This window comes from Pongo abelii, chromosome 16 (assembly GCF_028885655.2).
Source record: "Pongo abelii isolate AG06213 chromosome 16, NHGRI_mPonAbe1-v2.0_pri, whole genome shotgun sequence".
Lineage (NCBI taxonomy): Eukaryota > Metazoa > Chordata > Mammalia > Primates > Hominidae > Pongo > Pongo abelii.
Window position 1 is genome coordinate 83,436,700 of NC_072001.2, and position 26,112 is coordinate 83,462,811.

Here is a 26,112-nt window from a genome sequence, read left to right on the forward strand (position 1 = left end):
TAATTTCAGTATATTTTAATTTAACAATATGTTGACATTTTTAATATGCTCATAATTTTTAATATGCTCATAATTAAAAAGGCCATTGATGAACAAAGTAAAACTGCTTTCTTCATTCAAACTCTTCATTTCTTTCAAAGGTGGAGATAAGTAATTAACATTTTGAAACAGGAAATGAAAGGATTTATATTTTTAAAAGCTATAGGTAGGCTACTACAACTTTTTTTTAAAGTATCTGATTCTATTTACATTTCTTATTTATGACGTAATTGTAGTGTATTTCAGTACAAGAATATTTTTTAGAGACTGTTTTCTTTATATTGTTGCTCTTTGTTCTCATAGAAATTAATGTATAAATTGCAATAATCATTGCAATAATCAGACCAAATGCCAGCTAAGCGTTTTCAGCCATTGTATTTGCTATGCTACTTGTTCCGGATCATGCAAAGGTTTTTAAATTAATGCTTTTCTGCTATATCTGTTGTTTAAACAATAATGTAATAATAATGAAATCAAGAAAAGTTACCTATCTACCCACCAGAAGATCATTGTTTGGTCATATCATTTTTTTCCTGTTCCCTTCTCTATCTTATATTCTTGCATTTTTCCAATAATTATGAATCTGTGCAGTTTTATGTTTTCACTTAACTATCTGTTGAAATTGTTTTCATTTCAGTAACTATGTAATTTTCTTAAATTGATGTGACCTTAATTAACCTAGTTTTTTGAATTGTCTACTTTTAGGTTCTAATTTTTCGCCATGTTTAATAGTATTGCGTTGAATACACCTGTGTGTAGCTGTAAAATATTTTCCTTTTTAAAAAAGATTTCTTTTGGAAAAATCCTGGAGTGGCCTTACCTAGATCAAAGGATAATGAACACTTCACTGGCCAAATTGTTTTTCTAAAAAGTTATACCAGTTTATATCGACACCAGCATAATATGCTTCAAAGTTTTTCTGATGTGTAGCCCCTTAAATGTTCTGGTAAAGTGTGCCTATGGAGCTCTCTGACTTGTTGATTAGTTTTTGCCTAAAAGCCTATTTTGAACACCATTTTCCAAGATGTAGATGGATATAAATCAATTTTTCTGGATATTAAAATCAGCTGAGGGAAATTGGAAACACTTTTACCCACTTAAGTGAGCAATTGTATCTCTTAGATATTTTATATACTTAGTGTATGTGTTGCTATTAGTAAGTATGGGGCTTAATGTTTTACACTGGCTTTGTTATTCAGGCTGGCTTTTCTTTTTCTTCTGGTGAGCACATACCAGAAGAAATATTTTCTTTCAAGAAAATATATCAGAAACATTTTTAGGAGGAGACTGGAGTAGTGCCAGTTAACTTTACCTGTCTCAAAAACATGTATGAATAACCTTTGTCATTATTTGTGCGCTTCTTAATTTTGAGTTTTTAAAAATACACTTTGGAAACATAACTTTTATGAATAATTACAGGCTTTGAAATGGTGTATCAGCATCTTTCCAGTATTTTATAGGTTTCAGTTAAAGGTAAGAACTTAACTTTACAGATGTATAGTGGTGCTAGACATATGTTGTTTCTATTTGTCTTTAAGAGCATGCTTTGTTGGCACTGACCACGAATTATGTATACTCTTACTAGCTCGTCTGTTAAATGAAATAGGCATAACTGGCTTATAAACTAGTTGAGTAACGTTCCAGAATAAACTTAAGTTGTGTTAAAATCAAAGACAATTCTAAGACAATCCTATTTTTCTTACAAATGAGGAGTAATGATAAGCCATAGGCTGGGCTATAACTCATTGATGCAACCAGTAGTTAAGCATGTATGGTATTGAGTTAGTCTAGCTCATTTTGCAATTTAAATAATTTAACTTACGTTGTGTCAACTTTTATTTCAATTAACTGATAATTTAGTATCTCTGACTTTCAGAGCTAATGCTGGTATGTTTGCCATTGTGTTTGTTTCAGAGGAAGGTTTTTTTTTTTTAATGTCTACTTTTATTGTTTGATTTTTTTTTTCAGATACTTTGGTGTTGAACATTTGGGATAGAAGAGAGAAATTTAAAATTAAAAATTTTCCATATTTCTATCACAAATATTGGTAATTTGACAACATGTAATTTGATTGTTGTCTTAATAAAATTTAATGTTATTGCTACCAAATAGAGATAAAGGTAATTGTAAATACTGTAGTGAAAGTTTAGCTATTGATTACATTTTGCTGGGTACCCCAAGGTAAAGAAGTGATGTTCTTTTAGTGGTTTCTGTAACTGTAATTCTGCAGTGCTACTGATCTTATATTGACAGATTTAGGGAATATCTTTTTGGTTTCCTAGGGAGAGTGGAAACTAGTTTTCTACAAGGAGAAGAAAAGTTTTAAATTGACCTAGGTACTTGGGTCAAGATATGAAGAGTGATGGTTGCGTTTTATTTCAAAAATAATATATTCAAAGTCTCTGTTGTTAGACGCCATTCAAGAGGAACATAGTGATTTTTTTCCCTCCAAATAATATGAGGAAAAAATTTAATGGGCAGTAAGTTGATAAAACTTGAAAGAACCTAGAGCCCTTTTTGTTGAAACCTATTAATGCTAATTTTTGAACTGACGTGTCTATGAACTTGCTTGACTAAATTTGGTTTTCTGTGTTTGTATGCCATTGGAGAAAATGAACTCGAAACAGTTTTGTGGTTAGTAGTGCTTTGGTAGAAGAGAGCAGATCCATCTATCCCTGTTTATACCTTTTTTCCCCTCCGCAATATAAATACCCTGTGTCAACTGCTACCAATAGATTTTTGTAAGTACTAGATTTCTCAGCAACATTTAGTGCCATTGACTACTTTTCCTGCTTGAAACTCTTCTCATTATTTTCATGATACTGTCTGTGCTTTCCTCATTAGTGATCTGTGTGTCCTTTGCAAATTTTTCTTCTTTACAACCATTAAGTAATAGAAGTTCATAGGATTTTGTTCTTAACTCTTCTCTAGACTTCCCTTTTGATAATCTTCAGTCCCATATCTTTAATTAACATACTATACGTATTAATGGTTCCAACATCTGAATCTAAAATCCAAAATTTTTTTTGTACCTGAGACCCATATTTATCCAGCTCACCAAAAGTCATAGTAAATGGGTGATACTGCCACCCAAGCCAGAATCTGATTGTCATTCTGATTCTTCTTCATCACCAGTTAGCCACAATTAGCCTATAAATTTTAAATTCAGTGTCTCTAGAATCGATCTTTATTTCCTTCACGTGTTAGCATAAGGCCACACGATATGATTTCTTAGATGACTAAACACCCCCCTAATTGATCTTCATTTCCATTTTAGGCTCTGTATAATACATTCTTTACTGTGCAGTCATATCTGTTTTTCTCTGCTTCATATTCGTTAGTGAATACTAGCTAGAGTGAAGAATAACACCAGCTGATTCTGTGCTAAACATTCTCTCAGATGGTCCCCACGCTAGATACTGTTACTCTCATCGAACCAGTAAGTCAATTTAGAAAGGCTAGCTAGTTTGTCTAAGGTCTCCTTGGCTGGTAAGTGACTAGCATACTTTAAAACTGAGGTTTGTCAGACCGGAAGTCCTTTCCCTTACGCACTGAGCTGTGTGCTTTCCTGAGCTTACTTCTCTATTCCTTTTTTCCCCTCACATCATTCCACTTCACTCTTTAACCACCAGCTATTTGTAGTTCCTTCTTCTAAGGCATAGTGAAAACTTGCTGCCTGTCTAAAAATGCTTTAAGGAAACAAACATTAAAAAAAAAAAAGTATTTCTGACAGTTTTCTGGAACACTTTGATAAAGGATATTAAACATTTTAGCAGCCCCGGCATATAAGAAGATAAAAGAATGAGGCACAGGCAAAGTAAAGGTAGTTTTCCTTATGCATATAGTTTTGAGTTTCATAGCTGTTGAATTCCTCACATTTAATAAAAGCTTGAGACCAAGCTGTGTAGTGGGAAGATTAGGCAAAGTGCAAAAGCACTTTAAGCTATTTGAAATGCTAACAACTCCTTAAATAACTATTGGCTTGGACCTTGTGCTCATTCTGCATCCGGGTGTATAAAGCACCTGCCTGTGAACAAAAGTCAAATAACTTACTGAGTAACTTATACATAGGGTAGAGAGGCTACATAGATTATTTTGCATCAAATATTCTATCATCAAAAAAGTTAAATACTGCAGCCAACATTACTTACAAATAAAATTGACGTGAACAGAAAAATAGTTGATTTGGAATCATTTTCATTTAAAATATTTTCTCTTTGTTCTCTGTGCCATTCCCCCTCTAACATATTTTAAAGCAAGAGGACCTCTATTGGACCAAAAAAAGAAAAAGTAGCCTTTTTATTCATAGCTTTGAAAGCAACTTGGTGGTAAACGAAAAAGGTCAAATTGATGAAACTTTTGAAATACAGGTAAATATTACCAATGTTTGTTTCTTTGAAGGGATCAAATTATTAACTGTAGTTGGGAATTAAAGGTAATCGTAAGCATAGTAAAAATCCATGAATTACCCATTATAAGAATAGGAGTGGTTTTTCTTTTCTTTTTTTTTTTCTTTTTCTTTTTTTTTTTTTTTTTTTTTACCAATTACAAGTTTTTAGAGGCAGGAAGCGCCATACTATCAAAACTTTTTTTTTTTTTTTTTTGGAAACAGTCTCGCTCTGTCACCCAGGCTGGAGCACAGTGGCGTGATCTCGGTTCACTGCAACCTCCACCTCCCTGGTTCAAGCGATTCTCCTGTCTCAGCCTCCCAAGGAGCTGGGACTACAGGTGTCTGCCACCACGCCTGGCTAATTTTTGTATTTCTAGTAGAGACGGGGTTTCACCATGTTGGCCAGGCTGGTCTCGAACTCCTGACCCTTGTGAGCCACTGCGCCCGGCCTTCAAAACTTTTAATGTGGCATTATTTACTATCCAAAATAGTCTTTTGCTATATTTTATTTTTTCAACTTTTATTTTAGGTTCAGGGGTACATGTGTAGGTTTGTTACATGGGTAAATTGCATGTCACTGTGGTTTGATGTATAAATGATCCCATCACTCAGTGAACATAGTACCTGATAGGTATTAATAGTTTTTCAGCACTCGCCTCTCCCCAGCCCTTTCCTCTTACTGTCTCCAGTGTTTATTGTTCTCATCTTTATGTCCTTGTGTACTCAGTGCTTAGCTCCCACGTATAGGTGAAAACGTGGTATTTAGTTTTCTGTCCTGCATTAATTCACTTAGGATAATGGCCTCCAGCCCCATCCATGTTGCTACAAAGAACATGATTTTGTTCTTTTTTATGGCTGCATAGTATCCCATAATGTATATGTACCACATTTTCTTTATCTAGTCCACTGTTGATGGGCACCTAGGTTAATTCTGTGTCTTTGCTGTTGTGAATAGTGCTGTGATGAACATAAACGAGTGCACGTGTCTTTTTGGTAAAATGATTTATTTTCTTTTGAGTATATACCCAGTAATGGGATTGCTGGGTCTAATGGTAGTTGTGTTTTAAGTTCTTTGGGAAATCTACAAACTGTTTTCCACAGTGGCTGGACTAATTGACATTAACACCAACAGTGTATAAGCATTCCATTTTCTGGGAAACCTCAGCAACATCTGTCATTTTTTTGACTTTTTTATAATAGCCATTCTGACTGGTGTGAGATGATATTTTGATTTTGATTAGCATTTCCCTAATGATTAGTGATGGTAATGTTGAGCTTTTTTCATGTATTTGTTGGCTGTATTTATGTCTTTTGAGAAGTATGTGTTCATGTCTTTTGCTCGTTTTTTAATGGGATTATTTGTTTCTTGCTTGTTGAATTCTGGATATTAGATCTTTGTCAGAGGTGCATAGTTTGTGAATATTTTCTCCTATTCTGTAGATTATCTGTTTACTCTGTTCTTTCTTTCCTTTTTTTTTTTTTTTTTTGTTGGGGGGGTACGGAGTCTCGCTCCGTCACCCAGGCTGGAGTGCAGTGGCGCCATCTCGGCTCACTGCAAGCTCTGCCTCCTGGTTCACGCCATTCTCCCGCCTCAGCCTCCCAAGTAGCTGGGACCACAGGCGTCCGCCACCACGCTTGGCTAATTTTTTGTATTTTTATTAGAGACGGGGTTTCACCGTGTTAGCCAGGATGATCTCAATCTCCTGACCTCATGATCCGCCCACCTCGACCTCCCAAAGTGCTGGGATTACAGGCATGAGCCACCGTGCCCAGCCCACTCTGTTCTTTCTTTTGCTGTTCTTTTGGTATACGTTAAATAATAAAAATGTAAAATAACGACTTAATAGATTTTGAATGTTATAATAGATTTATATGATATATAATTTGAAAATAATGTTTTCCTTAGCTTTTTTTTATTTATTTTTTTTGAAACGGAGTCTCGCTGTGTCGCCCAGGCTGGAGTGCAGTGGCTCAATCTTGGCTCACTGCAAGCTCTGCCTCCTGGGTTCACGCCATCCTCCTGCCTCAGCCTCCCCGAGTAGCTGGGTCTACAGGCGCCCGCCACCACACCCAGCTAGCTAATTTTTTTGTATTTTTAGTAGAGTTGGGGTTTCACTCTAGCCAGGATGGTCTCGATCTCCTGACCTCATGAGCCACCTGCCTCGGTCTCCCAAAATGCTGGGATTACAGGCATGAGCCACCACGCCTGGCCCTTAGCTTTGAGAAACAGAATACACAACCGTTTTTCTGGTTTTTTTTCCCTTTCTTTCTTGTTTTTTTTTTTCTTTGAGATAGAGTCTTGCTCAGCCACCCAGGCTGGAGTGCAGTGGTGCAATCTCCAATCACTGCAACCACCGTCTCCAGGGTTCAAGCAGTTCTCCCGTCTCAGCCTCCGAGTAGCTGGGATTACAGGCACCCACCATCATGACCAGCTAATTTTTGTATTTTAGTAGCGACGGGGTTTCACCATGTTGGCCAGGCTGGTCTTGAATTCCTGACCTCAGGTGATCCACCCACTTCGGCCTCCCAAAGGGCTAGGGTTACAGGCATGAGCCACTGCACCCGGCCTACACAACCAGTTTTCTTAAATTTTGTAGATAATTGTTTAAAATATATACAGTAGTTGCCCCTTATCCATGGGGGATACGTTTGAAGACCCCCTGTGGATAGTACCAAACCCATATTTGCTGTGTTTTGTCCTATACATAAATACATACCTATGACATAGTTTTATAAATTAGACATAGTAAGAAATTAACAATAATAGAATAATTATACTGTAATAAAAGTTATGTGATATCATCTCCCTCCCTCTTTCTCTCAAAACATCTTAGTATCTTCAGGCTGTGGTTGATCTCAGCTAACTGAAACAACTGACAATGAAATCTTGGATTTATTAGGTCATTCTTGCATTACTGTAAAGAAATACGTGAGACTGAGTATAAAGAGAAGAGGTTTAATTGGCTCATGGTTCTTCAGGCTGTGCAGGAGACATGGCACCAGACATCTGCTCAGCTTGTGATCATGCCTCAGGAAGCTTACAATCACTGCGGAAGCAAAGAGGGAGCTGGTGCATCACATGACAAAAGCCAGGAGCTAAAGAGAGAGTGGAGTGCGGAGAGGTACCACACACTTTTAAGCAGCCAGATCTTGTGAAAACTATCTCAAGGACAGCACCAAGGGGATGGTGTTAAGCTATTCGTGAGAACTCCTCCATCCCCATGATCCAGTCACCTCCCATCAGGCCCCACTTCCAATACTGGGGATTACAGTTCACCATGAGATTTGAGTGGGGACAAATACACACACTTTATCAGTCGATAAGGGTGGACTACTGTAAGGTTATCTTTTCTCTGAATGAATACTAAGTCTCAGTAGCTGTAGGAATTTAAAAAATACATTTACTTTTTGTAGAAAAATTTATTCTTTGCAGACTTTCAAATGAAAACCTATACTGAAAAGGTGACATTGATTGCCTAAAATAATTGTTTCAGTAACAAATTTTTATTGAGTTGTGTGCATATAGCCTAGTCAGGTAGTCAAACTAGTTACACAGTCAGATGAGCTTGTAAAGTACTGTAAAATGGTCGTTTTCTGGAGGAAACTCACATACTGTTTGATAAAAGTAGGGGATATGAGTATTTCGTATCTGATAAGTCAGTGTGAAAGACTTTAGACAAATTTAATGGAATTTAATTGAGCAAAAAGCAATTCAAGAACCAAGCAGCTCCCAGAACCAGAACAGTTCAGGAGGACTGCAGAGTACCGTATTGTCAGATAACATTTATGGTCAGAAAAAGGGAAGTGACATACATACAGCAAAGGGAAGTGAGGTACAGTAACAGCTGGATTAGTTACAGCTCAGCCTTTGCCTCATCTGAACACAATTTGAACAGTTGGCCACCTATGATTGGCTGAAACTCAGCTACTGTGATTGGCTGAGACTTGGCTACTTATTACAAGAGTAGGTTACAGTCTGCTTACATATCAAGTTAACTTTATAGCTTACTATGTAGAGAGAAACTTTGGGCCAAACCTAAAATATGGATGGAGGCAGCCTTGGGCCAGACTTAATTTAGTTTAATGTCAGGATCATATATTACTGAGTGCAAAATTGTGTTTGTTATAGATGATTGCTGTAGAAGTTCAAGTGGGACGAAAGATAAGCTAAGATGATAAGAAAATTAGGAAAAGTAAAATCTGAGACATTCCTAGAAGATTTGTCAGATAGGTTTGAGACTGGATGTACACTAAAAGCTTTATTTTATTTACCCGGAAAGAGGCAGTCCTGGAATGGCAAAATGGAGGGAGTAATAGATTCTGGATATGCCAACCAAAATTTTGCTGGTTTAGCAGGTGCCATTTAATTTCTCATTTTTCCAGTAAGCCCAGGTGGGGAAGAGGCATGGAGTACACATAGGATATGGGAATGGTGTGACTGTGAGCAGTGGTGAATTATGAAGGCTTCTATGCAAATAAGTGGTAAAAACAGGGTTTGGAATATTAATTTAATTGTAATTCATATGGGACACTATCAGACACATTAACTTTTTAAGTTCTCACAATATCATGAGATAGATATTATTGTTGTGCCTATTTCGCAGATGGTAATGCTAAGTTATAGAGAGATAGGAAAAATTGACAAAGGTTAAACAGGTTATAGACAGATAGGACAAATTGACAAAGGTTATGTGGCAGAGCCTAGATTCAAATTGGGAAGGCTGACACCAGAGCATGATCTTGCTATTCAGGTCTACTTAGAGAGGGAAGGTTTACTTAGGGAGAGGAATTCAAGGCAGGGAGACTACCGGTTGTTGTTTTTGAAGCTCCGTGGTAATGTGAGTAATTTTACTAATGTTCCTAAAACTTTGGGTTTGGTATCTCAATATCACTGTCAAGTGACTTTCTGGGAAAGGTAGGAAAGATTGACAGATGGATATAGCAGGGATTATTCATTCTTTAGTGAGTGTCAAATGATGGAAATTGGTAAGAGTTCCAGATATTTAAGGAGTTTATTATGAGGATTGGACCATGCTTCCCTCCTTGTTTTGCTCAGTTTATATCTTCTGGTTCTTTGATTTCCTATGAACTAAAAATCAGAATTCTATCTTAGAAATTTATTATTCAATTGAACTGTCTTCACCGCCCTTAATTTTCTTTTATAAAGTTTTCTCTGAGGTGGATATGGGATAGAAAAAATGATGGTGGACTGAGCACCTACTATGTATCCTATACATATATACATATGTTGTTGTATTTATTTATTTATTTTGAGACGGAGTCTCACTCTGTCGCCCAGGCTGGAGTGCAGTGGCGCGATCTCGGCTCACCGCAAGCTCCGCCTCCTGGGTTCACGCCATTCTCCTGCCTCAGCCTCCCGAGTAGCTGGGACTATAGGCGCCTGCCACCACGCCTGGCTAATTTTTTGTGTTTTTTAGTAGAGACGGGGTTTCACCGTGTTAGCCGGGATGGTCTCAATCTCCTGACCTCGTGATCCGCCCGCTTCGGCCTCCCAAAGTGCTGGGATTACAAGCATGAGCCACCGCACCCGACTTATACATATGTTATTTTAAAGCTCCCAGCCCTGTGAATTGGTGGTGGTATTATCCATAATAATAAATTCTGCACAGGTTTCTTAAGGAACTACTAGGTGCTATGCTAAGAACTTATGATATGTTGGGGAAACATGCAGAGAATTTATGTTAAATGATAATGAGGGAGAAAAGAGACCAGATTATCATTGGAGCAGAGTCAGAGAAAACTGTAAAGTGGCTGTGCTAAGACTTAGAAAATAAATAGAAGTTAACCAGAGTGAGTGAAAGGGATGTTAGGTAAGTCTTGTAACTTGAGAGAAAAGCCTGTTCATGGAGATGATTAAGCATGGAAGTTACGCTGGGCACAGTGGCTCATGCCTGTAATCCCAGCACTTCAGGAAGCCGATGTCAAGAGTTTGAGAGTAGCCTGGCCAATGTGGTGAAACCGTGTATCTACTAAAAATACAAAAATCAGCTGGGCATAGTGGTGAGCATCTGTAATCCCAGCTACTCAGGAGGCTGAGGAGGTTGCGGTGAGCTCAGATCATGCCATTGCACTCCAGCCTGGGCAACAGAGCGAAATTCCTTCTCAAAAGCATGGAAGTTGAGAGCTTTAGGGCCCAGGAGGAAAAACGGCAGGAGAATGAGGCTTGATAGACAAGATGAGCTAAGCCTATTCTCTTAGTGATGGAAAACCTTTGAATTACTGATCTGGGGTGTGGTCTGATCATCCTGAGAGGATTTAAATATCCTCTTAGGCAGTAAAGTGGCATGGGTTCAAGGTTGTGCATCTAAGAAGAAACAGCTCGGATTTGAATCCAGGCCTTGTCTCAATATTATAGCACTCTGCTTCTTACGAAGTCTATTTAAGCCTAGATCAGGGTTAGGCATGATTACAGCACACAGATAGTTGCTGCAAATCAGTTCAGAGAGGCAAGAGATTAAGTGAGATTTACGAAGTGTAGGTCGATCATCCCAAATTCGAAATTTGAAATACTCCAAAATTGGAAACTTTCTGAGTGCAGACACGATGCTGAAAGAAAATGTTCATTGGAGCATTTCAGATTTTGGATTTTCAGATTAGGGATGCTCAACTGTTAAGTATATAATGCAAATATTCCAAAATACGAAAAAATTTGAAATCTGAAACTCTTCTGGTCCCAAACATTTTGGATAAAGGATATACTTCCTAATAACTGAGGCCTAACTGGCCAAGAAGTGGGAGGGAGGAGGGCCTAAACCAGATGTAATGGCATAAAAGAGTTAGATGAGGAGTATTAATTTAATTACTAATTTACATGGGGGCAGTGTGTCAGAAATGACCAAGGCGTGAAGCCGGGTTGGCAGAGAGAATGATAGTTTCCTTGAAAACAATACTAAGTTAGGCAAAGCTATTTCTTGGAGCAAGTTCCTGAGCTATGTTGAATTTTGAGATTTAGGATTTTCTCTTCAAGTCATTGAAGGTTTTTGCTTTTACTAACCTGCAGATTTGACTCTGTATTAGACTCTGAGGATCCAGTGATAAATAATACATGCTGTCCCAGCATCTGAGGACCAGGTGAGTGTCATCCTGCATCATCAAGCCTCAGAATGTCTCTTAAGCTGCAGTCTGAACCTAGTTAAGAATTTTTAAGTCAGTTAATCCTGCCATGCCCCCTTGGTTCCTATACCAAATACAGTTCACTACTCATCCCTTTTGCTCTAGAGCTCTATTCTGTAGTGAACAAGATACTTAACTCCTCACAGAATCTTTGTCTCCTTCCCTAACTGAAGCTTTCATCTTTCAAAGGACGCCACTTTCCTTCTGGTCCTCAAGTGTTGGCTGCTGATTCTTCCATACTTCATACCAGGAGGTTAAAAGGGGAGTGAGTTCTGTGTTTTCAGACCATTACTCTTCTGTCACGTGTCAAGGCTACTCCTGTTCATTATTTCTATTTCTTCTCTCCATCGTTCTTTCACATTCGTTTAGAATTTTTGTACCTGGTTTAAGTTCTTCACTCTGTTCAAGTGACTTTCCACTACTGTAAATGCTGGGATTTGGGTCTGTTTTATTCGTTACTGTATCCTCAGATCCCAGAACTGTAGCTGGCACATAGGAAATGCTTAATTTTTATTGAATACATAAATTCATTTAAATTTCAAAGTAAATTAATTTTTTTAACTCCTATGACCTTTGTCTCCAGAGCTTTCGTAATCAACTCCCAAAATCACGACCTTAATCATTGCTTAAAACAATTCCACTTCTGAACTTTTCTGATCATACAATTGAAATACATATTAATTATGGAAAATTTGGCAAATGGATAGGCAAAAACAAAAAACACTCATCATCTAACTAGTTAGCAATAAAAATGGAAAAAAGGCTATGTATTTTTCTAGCCTTTTTTCTATAAACATGCATACCTAGGTTTAATGTTTTTAATGGGGATCATATTGTACACACTGTTTTAAAATCCTGGTGTATTTTGTGCGTGTGTTTAACTTTAGGATATTTTGTGAAATCTTTACATGTATAGTCATGTGCCACATAATGACATGTTGGTCAGTGATGGACTGCATATAGACTGTGGTCACGTGTGATTATAATACTGTATTTTTACTGTACCTTTTTTATGTTTAGATACACAGATACTTACCATTGTATAAATATTACACTCTTCGTCTCCAGACCTATAAAAAAAGGTAGTTTATCTGCATCCATACCAGTAGATATATTAATTTTTTTTAGTTATTGGCACTTCAATAGGTGAAAAAAATTTTTATTTTATTTATTTATTTGTTTTTGAGATGGAGCTTCCCTCTTGTTGCCCAGGCTGGAGTGCAATGGTGCGATCTCGGCCCACTGCAACCTCTGCCTGCCGGGTTCGAGTGATTCTCCTGCCTCAGCCTCCCAAGTAGCTGGGATTATAGGCATGCACCACCACACCCAGCTAATTTTGTATTTTTAGTAGAGATGGGGTTTCTCCATGTTGGTCAGGCTGGTCTCAAACTCCCGACCTCAGGTGATCTGCCCGCCTCGGCCTCCCAAAGTACTGGGATTACAGGCGTGAGCCACTGTACCCGGCCTAAAACTTTTTATATTGAGGTATAATTTACATACCACAAAATTCACCTGTTTCATAAGTGTTCAGTATTCTTTAGTAAATTTATAAAGTTATGTTGTTACTACCACAATCCACTTGTAGAACATTTCTGTCACCCAAAATATTCCTTGAACCAATTTGTAAACAATCCCTTTTCCTACTACCCATTATGGGTAACCAGTAATCTATAGATTTGCCCTTTCTTGACATTTCATATAAATGGAATAATAACATACATGACCTTAAAATGTTTTTGAGGTACATTCATGTAGCACTATCTATCATTAGCTTAATCTTTTATTGTGATAAAATATACATAAAATTTACCATTTAAACTGTTTTTAAATAGACTGTTCAGTAGTATTAAATACATTCACATTGTTGTATAACTATTACCACTTTCCATCTCCAGAACTATAAAAATTGTTCCAAACCAAAACTGTACCCATTAAACTGTAACTCCCAATCACGTCCCCCCCAGTCAGTGGTAACCAACATTGTTTCTGTCACTGTGAGTTTGACCATTCCAAGTATTTCACGTAAGTGGAATCATACAATATCTGTCCTTCTGTAGTGTGGCTTATTTAATTTAGCATAATGTCTTCAGGGTTCATCCAGATTGTAGCATGTATCAGAATTTCATTCCTTTTAAAGGTGGAATAATACTCTCTATATATACATACCACATTTTCTTTATCCATTCATCTATGTATGGACACTTGGCTGCTTTTATGCTTTGGCTGTTGTGAATAATGCCACTGTGAACATTTGTGTACAAGTGTGTGGCATATGTTTTTGTTCTTTGTGAGTAGAAACCTAGGAGTGGAATTTCTAGGTCTTAGGATAATTGCATGTTTAACTTCATAAGAAATGGTCAAACTGTTTTCCCAAGTGCCTGTAGTTTTTTACATGCCCACTAGTCGTCCGTGGGAATTCTGTTTCTCTTCACCCTCACCAAAAATTGGTGTGGTCAGTCTTTTAAATTTTAACCATTTTAGTGGATGTGGAGTGGTATTCTATTGTGGGATTAATTTGCATTTCCTAAATGACTAATAACAAGTCTGATTTGGAATGCTTAATATCCTACTTTTCTGACTGTAGCCTCCTGTCATTCCAATGCTCATTCTCCTTTTCCCAACATGTTTATTCTTAAGTTTTAAGCTTTATCAAGATCTCCGGTCCCAGCACCTCTTGTTTCATTCTCTCCTCTAGCTTCAGTTCCCTCTTCAATCAGTTTTCTTCCCAATATTCTTAGCTTTGAATCTTTGACCAGTTTTGCCATCTACTCTGCTTCTAAGTGCTATCAGAGAAAATCATATAGTTTTGTTTTGACACTACTATGAATTTTTCTGTAACTTTTAATTTATATTTATTTTCAAACTTTTACATAGTTGTTGCATGTACAGTACTAGGAGCTTTCATACATCGTTTTTCTAGATTCCCAATTGTTATACTGTGTCCTGTTTGCTTTATCTTATTCTTAACTTTCCTTGGGGGTGTATTATGCATGCATATATAAAAATTAAATTAGTATGCACATACTGTATATGCATTGTATATATAATGCATATGCATGCTATGTTTTTCTGAATCATTTGAGAGTGAGCTGGAGACTTTTACCCCTACATACTTCAGTATATATTTCCATAGAGCAAGAATATTCTCTTACACAGTGTGATTAAGTTATCAAAATCAGGAATTTTAACTTTTATGCAATAGTATTATTTAATATACTGTCCATATTTAGTTTTGTCAGTTGTCTCAACAATACCATTTATAGCTTTTTGTTTTGTTTTGTTTTGTTTTTTTAAGCTTTACTACAAACTTTATACTTTACAACTCCAGCTTGGACTTGTCCATCCTTTTTGATCCTAACCCTCTACCATTTTTCTGTGTGCTTATTTTAAACCTTCTCTATTCTTTAAGACTTTGGCCGAGCACAGTGTGGTTCATGCCTGTAATCCCAGCACTTTGAGGGCCAAGTTGAGTGGATTACCTGAGGTCAGGAGTTCAAGACCAGCCTAACCAACATGGTGAAACCCTGTCTCTACTAAAAATACAAAATTAGGGGGTGTGGTGGCACACACCTGTAATCCCAGCTACTCAGGAGGCCGAAGCAGGAGAATTGCTTGAACCCGGGAGACGGAGGTTGCAGTGAGCCGAGATTGTCCCACTGCACTCCAGCCTGGGCAATAAGGGCGAAACTCTGTCTCAAAAAAAAAAAAAAAGACTTTGACCTCCCTCTTTCCTTATGCTTTATTGTTACCATTGACATAATTTTGTGAGTTTTCTCAATTTCCTGCCCCTTCTTTTCCTTAATTTACAAATACCTGTATCTGCATTTACCCTCTTTTCTTTATAGAAGATAAATTCTTTCTGGAAAAGAAAATTCTCTTACGTGTGCTGTAGATCATTGCTGTCTAATATGGTAGGTAGTAGTGGCTATTTAAATTTATTAAAACTTAGCTCCTTAGTTGCACTATCTCCATTCCAAGTGCTCAGTAGTTCCCCAGGGCTGGTGGCTACTTAATATATTGGGTAGCACCTTTCTAGATTCCCTTCTTTCCCAACATTTGAGGGATTTTTCTTTATTGCATCTTTATCCATAATAGACCCACCATGATCTTGCCCTTGTTTATCTCTGTATCCTCATCTCACTACTTTCTCAACGTGTACTGTGTACTTCAGTCACAGCAAACTACCAGCATTTTCTCCAAATGCCTTGTTTCGGGCCCTTTTCACTTTTACAGCTGTTATCTTCCCACATCTTCCTGAAAGACCTACTCATAATTGACAACTCTTTCTGTTCTTCACTGATCACACCAGATTGCAATAATTCAACACATTTGCCTTTTGTACCAAAGCTGTGAGATCCTTTATGAGTAGGGGCCGTATTCTGTCTTCGTGTGTGAGTGTGTGGTTTTTTGGTTTTTTTTTTGAGACAGAGTCTCTGTCACCCAGGCTGGAGCAGTGGCACGATCTCCTCACTGTAGCCTCCATCTCCCTGGTTCGAGCAATTCTCCTGCCTCAGCCTCCCGAGTAGCTGGGATTACAGGCTGTGCTACCACCTGGCTAATTTTTGTATTCTTAGTAGAGATGGGGTTTTGCCATGTTTGCCAGGCTGATGTTGAACTCCTGGGCTCAAGTGATCTGCCTGCCTCAGCCTCCCAAAGTGGTGGGATTACAGGTGTGAGCCACCACTCCCAGCCTAGCCTTTGTGTTCTCTTGACCTAGCATTCAACTATATGTTGAATTGAAATGAATATGTAATCTCTGCCTTCTAGCTCCTTACCATAGGCTGATTGATGATCACTTGTGTAGGCTCCCATGCCTATGGAAATGGAATAGCTTTCCTTGTAACACTGCCTAAGCTCTGCTTTCCACCCAGTCCGTTTTAGCCTACTTGAGCCCTGGACCTTGACTACTGTCTGGATGCTTGAACTATGTTTTCCTTTTTATTTTTCTAATCATCGAGAATCCAGCCTAACTCTCTACCCTTCTAGGTATTTATATTTCACAAGTCTACTTGTGACTCTGTTGAGTGCACTATGTAGAATCATGGTATCATGTTTTATTTAGTCTGGAATATCCTTCATCCTCATTCAAAATATTAAGGTGAGTCTCCCACCATAAACCAAAACAATCCTTTCCCTATAACGAAGCTAATCACTGTATAACTTCTCTTCCTTGTTTATATTTATGTTGTTTCATATTATATTGTGACTTGTTAATTTGTCTGTTTTCCTGAGTAGCAGCCATTCCTTATGCAAATCATACTGCTCAGAAACTTTCATTTCAGCTTACATAGCTATTAAGTAGTAAAGCAAGAATTTGAACCCAGATATACATTTTTTTTTTGTATCCTCAGTATCTGATAGTACCTAAGTACTCAAGAAATGCCTCTTGAATTGACCAGTGACCACAACTCTTTCAGAATCTGCATCTCAATTCTTTTTGATGTCTTAGCATGTTCAGGTGCTTGGGCTTTGGAGTCAGACTCTCTGGGTTCAAATCCTTGCTTTACTGCTTACCAGCTGTTTGACCTGAGCAAGTTCCATAATCTCTGTAGGCCTCAGTTTCCTCATCTCTAAATAGTTGCTACTTCCTTTAAGGGATATTGTGAAGATGAAAGGAGACAATGCACATAAAGCATTTATCATGGGACCCCTCAATTCTGTTCTTACTGTTTCTCCTGCAATTCTGACTTACCTACTAGCTCTTAGTTAATCCTGCTCCATGCTCATCCCATGTTTTTGTTTGTTTTTTTTACTGGCAGAGCCAATGAGACATCTAAGTGAATTTCTAGTAGGCAGTTAGCAAAAACAGAACCCTGGAGAATGGTCTGAGAAAGAGTCATATTTGGGAGAGATTTGCTCAGAACTCCTATTTAGAACTTTGAAACGTGAGCTAATGTATGTAAAAAGACAAATAGCAGGTGATGGAATTTTGAGATACCATTCTAGGAGCCATGTATCTTCAGGCAACCCGGTTTTCAAATATTTTTTATTGGCCTTCTAAATTTTTGGAATATTTTAGAAATAATAACTTTTTGACACCCTTAAAATACAGAGTCACACATTTGGAAGTAGGACAAAAATTTGAACTGCCTCTTTGCCACAACCCACTAGAGGTTTATGTTTTTCTACTAAAATATTCTATCTTGTTGAATCACACATCCTAGGTTTTGTTTTAGAAGATATGGTCACCATAGGTGTTACTCGACTTGGCCGCTAGGAGGAAGAGAAGTTGCCAAAGGAAATACTTGCAAAGAAAGATTTCATTAGTATCATATTGTCTATTTAGTCGTTAAGGGGTGTGTGCGTGTGTGGGTGTGTGTGTGTGCCGCGCACACGCGCGCATGTGTAGTTTCTCACTCTGTTAGGTGATTTTATATCAGAATGGGGTGAGAAGGAAGGAGGAGGATGTACGTGAAAATCTAGAGGTGTTATTGAGAAGACAGAGTACCACAAAAAGCTCTGAATCTGGATGCCTAATGGATGATTTGTATGTGATTAAACTCCAAGCCATATTTCATTCTTCTAATCATTTTGGTAGTTTTCTCAGAATAATCAAATGCTCTTTTGAAAGAAAAGGTTACCAGGACCTTTTGTTCATTTGCTTTCTCAGAGTTCCATTTAGATAAAATGGTTAATTTTTATAATGTTATGAAAACTAAAGAGTGAACTATTTTAGAGAAAAGTAACACTGAAGATTGCCAGTTTGCCATCGGTATCTTTGATTTGCTCTTCATCTCTAATAACAAACAGATACAAAATTTTAATATATTTACTATTAAAAAAACCTTTTTTTTAAGAGACAGGATCTTGCTCTTGTCCCCCCAGCTGGAGTGCAGAGGCACAATCATAGCTCACGGTAACCTCAAACTTCAGGACTGAAGCAGTCCTCTTGCCTCAGCCTCTTGAGTAGCTAGCACTACAGGCACGTGACACCATGCCTGGCTAATTTTAAAATTTTTTGTAGAGGCAGAATCTTGCCATATTGCCCAGGCTGGTCTTGAACTCCTGACCTCAAGCGATCCTCTCGCCTCAGCCTCCCAAAGTGCTGAGATTACAAACATGAGCCTCCACACCTGGCCAATACCTATATTTAATATCTCATTTTGACTTTTAATGTTAATAGCTGATAACATTCTTGAATGTAAACATTTGCTCCCTGATAATGAAGAAATGCTTTGTTTCTGAGTAGAGGTGATGTTTTTATATTTAGTTTTCTCCACATATATCTGTCCCACTTGAATGGATAGTATTTATCTGCAAAATAACTAATTGTTAACTGGAATGAATTATCAAAGAAGATTTATAGAAAAAATTTGGTTTGTTGGTGGTTGGGAAAAAAAAATCAACTGGCCAGCACGGTGGCTTACACTTGTAATCCCAGCACTTCAGGGATCAAGGTGGGTGGATCCCTGGGCAACATGGCAAAACCCCATCTCTACAGAAAAAAAGGATTGCTTGAGGCCAGGAGGCGGAGGTTGCAGTGAGCCAAGATTGTGCCACTGCACTCTAGTCCAGGCGACAGAGTGAGACTCTGTCTCAAAAAACAAAACAACTGTGTATTCTCATTAAACAGTATAATAAACTGAATGTGCTATTTAAAACATATCAGTTATTCATTGTTAACATGTTTTATTAGAGGGGTAGTAACGTTTTAATTTATTCAGAGTTCTAAGTGGTAAGAGAGAGGGGGGAAAAATTCTTGTCTCATCATTCAGGCTGAATTAGTGTCTTACATTTTGTGTCCCTCAAGGCTGTGCACGTAATCAGTGGTGAGTGAATGGGTTCATTGACAGTGTTACCCTGGAGTATTTTACCTTGGCGACATTGACACACTACAATACCAATAGAATTTTTAAAAATTGTTTAAATTGGAAGGCTACTCTTAAAAAATAGCTATTATTTTGAGCGTTTTAATTTTGTGGTAAAGAAGCAAAAATGTTTTAAATGAATTATATTAAAATACTTTTATATTTAGCTCTCTGAAGAAGTCTTTTGGTCTCAAAATCCCCAATTTACTATAAGTTAATATTTAGGCTTTATGTTTAAATATTGGCTACTACAATTTTTTTTTTTTTTTTTTTTTTTTTGAGACGGAGTCTCGCTCTGTCGCCCAGGCTGGAATGCAGTGGCACGATCTCAGCTCACTGCAACCTCTGCCTCCTCGGTTCAAGCAATTCTCCTGCCTCAGCCTCCCGAGTAGCTGGGATTACAGGTGTGCGCTACCATGCCCAGCTAATTTTTTTTTTTTTTTGTATTTTTAGTAGAGTTGGGGTTTCACCATGCTGACCAGGCTGGTTTCGAACTCCTGACCTCGTGATCCGCCTGCCTTGGCCTCCCAGAGTGCTGGGATTACTAGCGTGAGCCACCATGCCCAGGCAGGACTTTTTTTTTCAAATGTGGAAGTTTTTATCTAGAAATTGGAACTCTTTAGGAACTTGAACTATTTTGTAATATAAATGTAATAGATGAGCAAGAAGGTTGTATCTGAGGTGTGGGGAGGGAGGTTGCTTTCTCTATATTCTTTCAAAAAATCAGAAAACATGAAGAAGTGATTCATGGCTGGGCGCGGTGGCTCACGCCTGTAATCCCAGTACTTTGGGAGGCCAAGACGGGCGGATCACCTGAGGTCAGAAGTTCAAGAACAGCCTCAACATGGAGAAACCCTGTCCCTACTAAAAATACAAAATTAGCCGGGCGTGGTGGTGCAGGCCTGTAATCCCAGCTACTCGGGAGGCTGAGGCAGGAGAATTGCTTGAACCTGGGAAGCGGAGGTTGCGGTGAGCTGAGGTCGCGCCATTGCACTCCATCCTGGGCAACAAGAGCGAAACTCCATCTCAAAAAAAAAAAAAAAAAAAAAAGTGATTCCTGCTTGAAGAAATAAGCTATGCTGCCTTTATTTGAGAAATATCTTTTGTTGAAATGTAATAAATTACTTAATGGCAGTTACACTTTAAAATCTAGGATTAGCAAAAAATGTTTAGTAGAATTATAAGCTTTATTTATTGTAAAATAATAACGTATTAAAAAGGCAGTCCAAGTTGGTCTCGTTTAAGGTACCAAATCGTTTTCAAGGTATTGAAATGATGTAAAAGTGGATATAGAGGTAAAGGATGGAAAAATGTGTTAATTTGCTTACAGCTAAATGAGGAGAATTAGGCTGGGCATGGGTGGCTCACACCTGTAATCCCAGCACTTAGGGAGGCCTTGGCGGGCAAATCACTTGAGGTTGGGAGTTTGAGACCAGCCTGGCCAACATGGAGAAAACCCATCTCTACAAAAAATACAATAATTAACCAGGCGTGGTGGCGGGTACCTGTAATCCCAGCCACTCAGTAGGCTGAGGTACGAGAATCGCATGAACCGGGGGGGTGGAGGTTGCAGTGAACCAAGATTGTGTAACTGTACTCCAGCCTGGACGACAGAGCAAGATTCCTGCTCAAAAAAAATTGTAAATAAATAAAGAGAATTAGAAAGATTATTATTATTATTTTTTGAGACCAAGTCTCGCTCTGTCGCCCAGTCTGCAGTGCAGTGGCGCGATCTTGGCTCATGGCAACCTCTGCCTCCCGGGTTCAAACGATTCTCCTGCCTCAGCCTCCCGAGTAGCTGGGATTATAGGCATGTGCCACAACACTCAGCTAATTTTGTATTTTTAGTAGAGATAGGGTTTCACCACGTTGGTCAGGCTGGTCTCGAACTCCTGACCTCGTGATCCGCCTGCCTCAGCCTCCCAAAGTGCTGGGAGTATAGGCATGAGCCACCGCGCCCGGCCTAGAAAGTTATTTTAAGACATCTTTAAAAAAATACTTAGTGGAAAACTGATTCTTGGTGAAACTGAACTCATTAGTTTTGTCGCTTCTCTTGGTGTAACTGAAATTTCTAATACTTATCTTTTACTAATTTAACTGTATAGTACTTTAAGTCAAAATGACTGTTTCCACTCCTATGTCCTATTTTGTCTTTTAAAATCAGCTTTATTAAGGTAAGTTTACACAATGAAATATGCTAATTTTTGGTGTGCAGTTTTAGTTACGATTTATGTAGTTGTTTAACCACCAGCACCGCCACAGTCATGACGGTAGAATATTTCCATCACCCTGGACGGTTTCCTTGTGTACTTTTGAAGTCAGTCCCATCTCCCTACCCTGTGGTCCCTGGATCTGCTTTCTGTTATAGTTGCGTTTTAAGAGATGGGGGCCTCACTATGTTGCTCAGGCTGTACTCAACTCTTGAGCTCAGGGGATCCTTCCTCTGTGCCATCATACCTACTCGGTTTATAGCTGCACTTTTATAACTTTTCCTGTGAATAGAATCGCCATTATGTAGTCTTTTTTCTTTCACTTAGCATAATAATTTGGAGATTCCCCCACATTGTGTTATCAGTAGTTCATTACTTTTAATTGCAGAATAGTATTTCATTTTATGGATATATCATACTTTGTTTATCCATGTACCATTAGATGGATAATTGGGATTGTTTCTATTTCTTGGCGGTTAAAATAAGGTTACTATGAACATTTCAGTACAAGTCTTTGTGTGGACATGTGTATAAATACCTAGGGGTGGAAACTTTGCTGGGTTTGTTTTTTTGTTTTTTTTTTTTTTGAGACGGAGCCTCGCTCTGTCGCCCAGGCTGGAGTGTAGTGGCGCGATCTTGGCTCACTGCAAGCTCTGCCTCCTGGGTTCATGCCGTTCTCCTGCCTCAGCCTCCCGAGTAGCTGGGACTACAGGCACCTGCCACCACGCCCGGCCAATTTTTTGTATTTTTTTTATTAGACACGGGGTTTCACCGTGTTAGCCAGGATGGTCTTGATCTCCTGACCTCGTGATCCACCCGCTTCAGCCTCCCAAAGTTCTGGGATTACAGGCGTGAGCCACCGCCCCTGGCCAAAATCTTTTAAATTAGTGGAGTGTGGTGGTATGCACCTGTAGTGTACCCAGCTACTCAGTAGGCTGAGGTTGGAGGCTTCAGTGAGCTGTGGTCATTCTACTTCACTGCAGTCTGAGGAAGAGTGTGGCCCTGTCTCAAAAAATAACAACAAATACACTGCTTAGTTTTGGTAGAGAAGATAGAAAAATTTATATTAAACCAGAAGGCTTTTATTTCAGGGAAAGAATTGAATTGCCAGCTATTATTCTCTTTTATTATTATTTCCTACTCACCTCTGCCAAAAAGCTACTACCTTTCCTTTAAACCTCCCCTAAGAAGGTATTCCTTATTTAAAACTCTTATTTACAAGAATATGCTAGATTTTGAATGGGTTAGTTGAATCTTGTCCATGTCGCAACACTTCTGTCCCCCATTCCCTAGTATTTTTCTAACTTATACTTGGATTTATTGTTTGGAGTCGTTTTCATTTCTTTGCATACCACCTTCTTTCTTTTCAAAGTTTGGGACTTAATGCAATTTAAGTTAAGAGGAATCTGTGGAGGAAGCTACAAATCAAGGTTTATGATTTGTAATGTCATATTAGGGATTTGCTAGAAATTCAGCTGCTTGACCATGCTGATTTGACTAATGCCTTAATGAAAGCCTTTGAATTGAGCTGTAATTGCAGACTCATATGCATATGTTATAATCTTCTTAGAAGTGTAGGTGTAAGAGTTAATTTGGAAGATGATGGATACTTGAAAACTTGCTTCCTACACTCCCAAATATATTATGTTTGTATACACGCATGTGTCCATCGATACATCTTTTATTTCCTAAGTTAGTGATTTTAGGTTTAAATTGGCTTACATTTTAGGTTTGAATTGGTTAAGTTTCATTCACAGTGTGTGTTATTCTGATCCTTTTATTAACAATATTATTTACCTGCAGCATTTGGAGAATTGGAGTTTAAATTGAGATATGTGGGGGAAAAAATTGGAGGGCTAATAGAGACATCTGGCAGAGGTAGAGGAGTTGATAGCCTGGTACCTGAGAAAATGGGAGAGAAGGCAGGGATTGGGATTGAGATAAAATGGTTTTGCTTGTTTTGTAGTTTGGCATTCAACAAGAACCTATTAAAATGCTTACTTTAAACAAGGCAGTCTTGGTGCTCTGGAGTTAGAAAGATTAACCTGATAAAGAGACTGTCTGAAAGAAGGCCACAGCTTAGAGACTGTCTGAAAGAAGGCCACAGCTTAGCAACAGGGCCCAAGGCCTGGAATTAGCTAAACTACCAGTAAATACTGTGCCGGCTGGGCAGGCAGAGTGCGGTGGCTCGCACCTGTAATCCCAGCACTTTAGGAGGCCGAGGTGGGTGGATCATGAGGTCAGCAGTTCAAGACCAGCCTAACCAACATGGTGAAACCCTGTCTCTACTAAAAATACAAATATTAGCCCGGCGTGGTGGTGCACATCTGTAATCCCAGCTACTCAGGAGGCTGAGGCAGGAGAATCGTTTGAACCCAGGAGGTGGAGGTTGCAGTGAGCCAAGATCGCGCAATTGCACTCCAGTCTGGGCGACAGAGCGAGACTCCGTCTCAAAGAAAAAAAACAGTTGTGCCATAGGTTGCTGATACCTGATGTAGGAATATCTCGATTAGTATAGGAAGCTAAAATAATTCATTTCATTCTTCCCAGAGTTGGAAGGGTTGGAAGGCTGTTGGAATTAGGTGATGTGAATTAGGTGATGTGTTCTGACACTCCACTCCTTTCCAATGTGAATTGTTTGTGAGAATTTCCTGGTAGAGAGACTGCTGTTTTGGGCCGCTCAACAAGTTAAAAAGAAAAAAAAGTATCGTCACAAGATGCAGTCAAAGCCGTGCTCTTAACAGTTCTTAACATTTCTTGCAGTCTTATATTTTATAGTAGGTGAGGTGGACGACAGTGGAAGATAAAATGTGTGGAAGAAAAATCTGTGTAATCATCGGAGAAGAACTCAAAATAGTGTGGTGATGTGTAGCCATCATTATTTCTTCTTGCATGTTTTCTTTAATCATTCATATTCTACTTCTGTTTTGTTTTCCCTCCCTCTTTCTGTTCTTCATTTCTTTTTTTTTTTTTTTTTTTTTTTTTGTGCAACTGAAATGTTTGTGTATTAACCGTTTGTATGTTAGTCTCAGTAATTAACATTCTGGACGCTTATTTTTGCCAGGTGCTCTGTAGTGAATATGTAGTAGTGTACTTTGCCAGCTTTTAATTGGCATTACAGTTTTGTTTAGAGTGAGAGGTTTTTAAAAATACTTTCCATATTTGTTGTTGATCACTCTCGATTTGGTTCTGTTTTGCTACCTGGCGATTTAATCAGAACATAACTTAATTTGGGCTGGCTACGGTGGCTTACGCCTGTAATACCACCACTTTGGGAGGCCGAGGCGGGCAGATCACCTGAGATCAGGAGTTCGAGACCAGCCTGACCAACATGGTGAAACTCCGTCTCTACTAAAAATACAAAATTAGCCGGGCATGGTGGCGCATGCCTGTAATCCCAGCTACTCAGGAGACTGAGGCAGGAGAATCGCTTAAACCCAGAAGGCGGAGGTTGCAGTGAGCCGAGATCGCGCCATTGCACTCCAGCCTGGGCAACAAGAGAAAAACTTTGTTTCAAAATAAATAAATAAATAGTTAGATAGATAACTTAATTTGGAGTTTTTAGCAAGGAGACACACTTGCTACTGCCTTCTCAATGGAAGAATAGCAGTGCTTTATTGGAGAAGTCTTGTCTCTGTTCTTTAATTCCAGTGTAGTTTTGGGAAGGGTGCAGTAGAATAACAAGATGGGGAGGAGGTAGACGTTCACCTGACTTAGATCTGTGAGTCATACCTTATCATCAGTGGAAAGGTTCATGTCATTTGGCACTTACATTTGGTATTTTAAACTGGAGCACTATTTATTATAACTCATTTAATCATCATAAATCAGTTTAAACTGCTGTTGGATTGGATGGAGTTTGTGTGTGAAACAAGATAGGGAATCTGGTTCTTTTAGCTATTTAGAATCCTTGAAACATCAGCTTCAAATGTTTACCAGGTTTTATTTTGCAATAATTCAAATTTATGGAAGGTTAAAATAGACATGTATTTCCTATCCCAGTCCCTGGGCTGGCAACTGAACTAGGCCTGGTACTAGTCTGTGGCCTGTTAGAAACCTGGCTGCACAGCAGGTGAGTGCGTGGCAGCTGGCATTACCACTTGAGCTCCGCCTCCTGTCAGATCAGCAACACTGGATTCTCATAGGAGCGCGAACCCTCTTGAGAACTGCTCATGAGAGGGATCTAGGTTACACACTGCTTATGAGAACCTAAGGCCTGATGATCTGAGGTGGAACAGTTTCATCCTGAAATCATCTTACCCACCCCTACCCCCACCCCAAAAACACACACGGAAAATTTGTCTTCCACGAAACTGGTCCCTGGACTTCTTGTCTTAGTAAGATTAACCCATTGTTAACATTTTGTGCTATTTTCTTGTTCATTCTCTGTCATATTATTTTTTTCTGAATCTTTTGGGATTAAGTTGCTTACATCATGTTCCTTCACCATGTAATATTTCAATGTATAGTTTTAACAACAAGGACCTTCTCTTGTATAACTACGTTACAGTTACTAAATTAAGGAAATAAC

General features: G+C 38.6%; 1 protein-coding gene across 19 annotated transcripts in view; it reads left to right on the top strand.

Annotated features, from left to right (window-relative positions):
* Positions 1-26,112, top strand: part of ZFAND6 (zinc finger AN1-type containing 6) — an 83,336-nt gene that overhangs the window by 13,493 nt on the left and 43,731 nt on the right. For 4 of the 19 annotated variants that reach the window (XM_054531243.1, XM_054531236.1, XM_063716069.1 and 1 more), the window contains exon 2: positions 11,451-11,521. The gene's annotated coding sequence lies outside the window, so the exon portion shown is untranslated. 19 annotated transcript variants of the gene reach the window in all.